Source organism: Camelina sativa, chromosome 7 (genome assembly GCF_000633955.1).
Source record: "Camelina sativa cultivar DH55 chromosome 7, Cs, whole genome shotgun sequence".
Taxonomy (NCBI): Eukaryota; Viridiplantae; Streptophyta; class Magnoliopsida; order Brassicales; family Brassicaceae; genus Camelina; species Camelina sativa.
This window is the reverse complement of record NC_025691.1, coordinates 9,837,759-9,844,164: the sequence shown is the minus strand read 5'-3', so window position 1 is coordinate 9,844,164 and position 6,406 is coordinate 9,837,759. Positions and strand designations below refer to the sequence as shown.

Sequence of the window (6,406 nt, the reverse complement as noted above, 5' to 3'; positions counted from 1 at the left end):
AGAAAATAAATAATTCTGTGTGATATTCAAATCATCTAATATGTACGATCTTTAATTGGTGTAGTTGTAGTGGAACAAATTGTGATCCACTCTAAACTTAATATACGTTTCCACAACTTTTTTCTATACTACTAGCACACAAAATATGTGGAGAACGATTTAAGATCCATATTGTTAGAAAAAAATAGACTAAATAGTTATATAAACACTTAAACAGTGGTGGGAAGTAAATAAAAACAAGGGGAAAAATAAATTGACTTTGAACGACCCAAAAAATGGATAGTAATGTAGAAGAGTTCATAATAGCAAGCAAAACCCAAAAAAATAATAATATTTAAGTTATAAAAAGAGACATATCACAAAACTAAGAAGAACAATTCTAGATTGAGACACTGTTGGGGATCCCTTTCCCAGTAAGCCCACCTTCTCTTGTGCAATCCGTAGTATTCGGGTATAACAAAGTGTACGGTATGTTAACCGGTCCGGTCCTGTTCTTGAATCTCTTGTTATTGTTTCTTTTTATAATGTTGTTCTCTATCAGCTCCAGTTGTTTCCCGAACCATTTAAACGCCTCTAAAGCCTCATCATCAGCCGTCCAATTGGATGATTCTCTCTGCCCTAAGTAGACCTCGTCCGTTGAATGCAGAGACAATGTCTCTATGATTGAGATCCCAAGAAGAGTTTGTAACTGCGGCGTGATCGTCTTCAAAAACGCTACGTCAGTGTCTTCTGCCAGCTCAGTGTACTCAGCAGTACCTGGCTCTGGCATAAACCGGCGGCTGACCGTAGGCCGGTTAGGGAGAAACCCTGCGTAAGGATACTGTCCGAAATTGACTGCTGCGTGAAGAGCAGAAGCGATCCAAATGATGATCGTGCAGGATTCGATGAGGTCGTCGCGGGTTTTCATCGATGGCCACCATGATTCGTGTTGTTTGTCGCCGTGGCCTTTGGTTCGGAGCTCGGTCCACCATGACTGGATCTCTGTATCGGTTTGAATGGTTTTGTCGCTCTTGTAATAGAATGAGCAGTACTCTGTGACCCACTTTTTGATCGCTGACCAAATCTCTAAACCGTCAACCGCATAAGGGTAATCCTCGATCAAAAGCTTAACACCACTGTCGCTATTTCGATCTTCCACAGCAACTCCTCTGCAAAAACAGAGCATTTTAAGGTTACGTATCCCACAAGACTCTAGGTTTACTTGTGACTCAAGAATTGTGTAAAAAGAGACTTGATGTTTTACCTTTTGACGAGATCTTTGGGGAGAGCTTGATCGGTGAAAACCCAATCCTTGTAAATTGAAGAAGACAGTTCCATGGCGTATCGACCAGGAAAGACCGTTATCTCCAGAATCCCGCCTGAGTTTATGAGGACATGTCGTGCCAATGCATTGATGTTCATCGTGTCACGGAAAAGAGGATGTAGAAGCTTATAGATTGGATGAACCACACTGAGTTGCCTATTCGACGCTATTATAAACGGTTCAATCACCGCATGCGTCTGCAACCTACAAAAACCATAAACAAACCGATTACTTCAAACCGAAAATCAAATATTTCTAGCTTGTCCACAATGTTGTCACCATTTATTTACCAATGACTTATAAGCTGGCGATAACCGGAATCATTAACCGCCGCGTAAGCCTTTGCAAGCTGCCAAATCGATCCCTCTACTCCTGTCTCTGATGGTGTGAAAACTTTGCTCACAGATCCATGTGCTTCACCTTGTGCGTGTGGTAGACTCAGCTCTATTGCGAGAGGCTTCAGAGTTCCATCTTCTTGAAGCAACAGAAGGGTTCGAGTCGCGTAGGTTTTAGTGTTTGTAGTGTTTATCCGCTTCAGGAAAGGCATTAATGCATCGTGGTGGTCCAATATTTATTTTGTTCCAAAGCCTTTTTTATATACATTCACAAAACAAAATAGAACCAATTGCTGTTAACTACAATGACTAGAGCTATTACTTGTCAAACAAGTAAAGGTTTATTATTTATACTTACGTCTTGGACATTGAGGCCATTCATGTTTGCTTCTATGTGCTCTTCCCGTATCGAGCTATCTTGATTTCCATACTTTGCAGAGTCCAGATTGCTCTTTGGTGGAAACTCCTGCATTTTGTATATACAAATTATTTATTAATCAAACAAGGTAATTTGATGAATTTCAATTATTTCAAATTAAGAAGAAGTTCAATGAATATATGTCAAGTAACCATTGAGTTTTGCAATGTATATATGATTTCAAAAGTTTGAGTTGACTAACCGGATTTATTAGGTTTACGACCGGTTTTTCCACGACGGGGATAAGGAAGCTCAGATGAACCACCGAGAACCGGACGGACTGAGTTACGACCTTTCTCCGGAGCACCTAAGTCGTTGTAGTAAGCGTAGTCGTAAACTCTGTCCCATTCTTTGAGTTCTCCTTCTTTCTCATTACCTCTTAGATTCATTAGCTCTTCTTCTCTTAGCTCTTTCAATAGCTCCGGTGTATTACTTGGAAGATATGCCTGCTTTTTTAGTTAAAAACTTAGTAATTTGGTTAAATACTAAAGATAATATTAAATTTAATATATTCCACTTTGACTTTTGACGACAATAGTAGAGCCAGTCCACCCCCACTTTATTGTGTACCAAATCAAGGTTGTATGGTACGAATTAAAAAACAAGAAAAAAAAATGTAAATATCAACTTAAGAATAGTTTCTTTATCACATTATAGAAAAAGATTCTATTATATACAGAAAATTATTTGGAATAAAGGAAGAAGGTGACTTCTAAATCCGGTTTCATTCTTTGGTACAATAATATGGTTTGTTTAACACACGTACACGAATATTCCAAAACTCAAAGGATATATATAATGTCATATGGATTAGGATGTTTCCTATTACTTTACAGTACACACTACTACTACTAATCAGATTAGATTCTCAAATATTAGTTAGAAAGAATGAGCTGCGGTTCAAGAATATATATCACATGGAAAATCTTAGAAATGTAGGATTAGTTATAGAATATAAATATAATATATAGATTTCCAAGTCGAATATAAAAAACCAAAAAGTTAGTACTTCCAGGTCAATTTGTGCATTATATTATGATTTGCCTACTTGTCCCAATTCGTTTTAGCGTGTTACCTTGTTAGAGAAGAAAACGCGGTCGGAACGGTATCGGTGACTCGGGTAAATCCAAGAATTGCATATGAAATGTATCGGACCACATTCGCATTCCGGGAAGCCGCGGAGGGTAAGGGACTTGAGGTAGAATTGGCTATGGGGGTGGTTCTTGATCACAAACGCAGCCGGTGGTCCCATTGACTCGTCCCAATCAAACGTGACTCCAAACGTGGTTTCCTCTGCAGTTACTGACGTTTTTATTTTTGTTACCCAATTCTCCAGATGTGCTGCTTTCCCAAGTCTACCTCTCTTCTCATTGGCTGATACATAATACCCAAAATATTATTTTATTTAAAGTAAACACACAGAACTTAGGTTTGGAATGTTGGATAAACTAAAAAATAATAATAAACATAAAAACATTTGTCATAACATTATGGTTTATAACAACAAATGAATCTACTATAGTGACTACAAATCTTAGTTTATTCTCAAATTTGATTGATTTAAGAAAAAGTAGAGTAATCCTCTGTTTCAAGAATCGAGCCAACATTTATAATAAAAGATGAAAACTTTAGAGATCAAATCGAAAAAAATGAGAGGATAACTTTAAGAGGTGGAACTGAATACAAAATGTAAACGGGTCGGGTAAAAGAAAGAATGAATACCCGGGTCGGGTTGGAGAGAGCTGATAAGGTGAAGAGAGACACGACGACCAAGAAGTTCATGGATTCGATCAAGAAGAGAAGCCATGACGTCTTTGAAATCAAGAAGGTTCTTCTTCATCACAACCACTTCTCCTTCTATCTTCATCGTCTTAGAGTGAGGTTGAAGAAAAGGTGAAGAGAGAGATAGGGAGAGAGTAGAGAGATTCTAAGCTTGGGGTATGGTATGAAGATAATAGAGAGAGATGTGTGAGATTATAAGAATGTTCTTCTTTTTCGCATACTACACAAAACTGATGTTAATGTGATACTCTATTTATATTGAATCTAGACTGAACGCCAAAGGGTTTTAGTTTTTACATTCTTTTCTACAATAAATTGTTTATCCAATTCCCGTAAACGCATTTCCTCAAAACTACACTAAGTACTATGTCTCGACATAAATATTCACCTTATTCATGAATATATATTAGTCTATATAGGTTCATTTTACTAGTTTTAGTCAAATGCATTTCAATTTGAATTAGCCTTTAGGATTTATTGATGAGACTATCTAGGTTCATTTACTAGTTTTAGTCAAATCTATCAATTTCAGTTATAATAAATGATCATAACCGAGTAATAGAATTAAGATTATAAATTTATCTGGGAGTAAATGTAATTTTTTTGTTTCAAACTTTTAATATAGTATTAATATTTGGTCTGTTTTTCCCCCTTAATTCAAATTTTATAAAACAAAAAATAAATTGCAATAATCTTATGAATAAACAATATACAGAAGACGTCATCACGTGACTTTATCTCAACGTTCTAGATTATAATTTATAAATTGAACTGAGTGTATATAACATCATTGATGATTGGACCTGTTCCGAATACTCTTTTTCTAGACTGTTAGCAGTTTTGTAATTACCGTGATATTAACCAATAAATAAGCTTATGAAAGCTAGTTATTTCAATCTTATAATGTACTAGTAGTACATTTTATGGGTTAGGGCATTGAGGTTGATTCTGACGAAGCATCATTAACTTTGTGGAGATCAAATTCTGCTCCCAAGGATCATTAACTTCATGTAGAATCTCTACTTGCATAACCAAAAAATATTCAAAACCTGAAAAATGTGCACGTGCGACGCTTGTTAGGAATTCGAAGTCAATTGTTAGAATTAAGGCAGCGTTTTCGTTGAAACAGATGATAGAACATTTTTAAATATGTTATTTTTGTGAATATTAACTACAAACATATGCATACTAGTATTAGATTTTTACGATGTTCGCTCTGAAGTATGTACTACTTCGCATCAATCAATATAACTGAATATATGCTTCCATTTTTACGACATTGAAATGTAAATTTCGTTCAATGTACATTTTGCGTGGAAGCTCTCGTATGCAATTTTTTTTTTGAACCTATTAATTGGAAAGACATGGTTCAATTTGCTTTTGCAGGTGTATAAATCGAATAGAAAATGTTTAACCCCGTATTACATATATACTCACCTACTCGATCGTATTGGCACCCTTTGCGTTTAACATATAGCCTTTGAACTTATGGAGTAAATTAATTTACTAATGAACTTGCTTAAAAATACTACAGAGATAGTCAAAGATTTTGCATATTACCTTAATTAATGATCGACGGTCCAACATTTCTGTAGCTTTTGAACATACGAAGTCAATTAATTAACTAAAGATAAAATTAACCCATTTAATTCTTATAATAGAACCTCTATTAGATTCGTTCAAAAAAAAAAAAAAAAAAAAGAGAACCTCTATTGGACACCCGAAGTTGTCAATGTTTTTGTGCCTATTATAAGAGAACTCTATTAGATTATGTAATTTTCTACTTATATACGAATCATCTAATATGCATAAGAGCTTCTATTGGATTATGTAGTTTTATAATTAAACACGAATCATTTTTTTTAACAACCAAACTACTTTCATTAAACACAGATGGGTTCATTACAAAGCAGAAGTGTCCTTTTAGCCAAAATATCGGCGGTACGATTTCTGTCTCTTGGAACATAATTTTATACTTATACTAGGCTGAGTCTCGTGCGTTGCACGGAATTATTATATTAATTTATTTTCTGGTTAAAATTCATTAGAACTAAATTATTTTTTTAAATTTTTTTTCAAGAAACATTACAATTTGAAGATCATACCAACAAAGTCTATTTGCATCGAGAAACTTTTTTTTTTTGTTAAAATTCATTAGAGTTTTGAATTTGTTTTATTTGTATTCATTTTCTATATAGTTAATTTTCAATGATCAGCTTATCCTTTTCTAAATTATGAATAACTTAAAAAAACCTTTTGAATAGTTTAAATTATTAAATTTTTGATGTTTTCATTGAATTTCAAATTGTACTTTCTCCGTTTCATAATATAGGATGTTTTAGAAAATAATTTTTGTTTCATAATATAAGATGTTTTCAAGTTTCTATGATACTTTTAGATTTGTTTAATATTTTCTATTATGCAGTCTTGGTTATGATTGGTTGAACTTTTTTAAAGTGGTCATTTCTTAATCTGCGTGCTTTCACTCAAAACATCTTATATTTTGAAACAGAGGGAGTATTATAGTTTATACTATTTATATTCTATATTTAGGACATGTTATTTTGT

At 34.2% G+C, this 6,406-nt stretch overlaps 1 pseudogene; it reads right to left on the bottom strand.

Moving 5' to 3' along the window:
• On the bottom strand, positions 380-3,989 carry LOC104704488 (annotated as a pseudogene).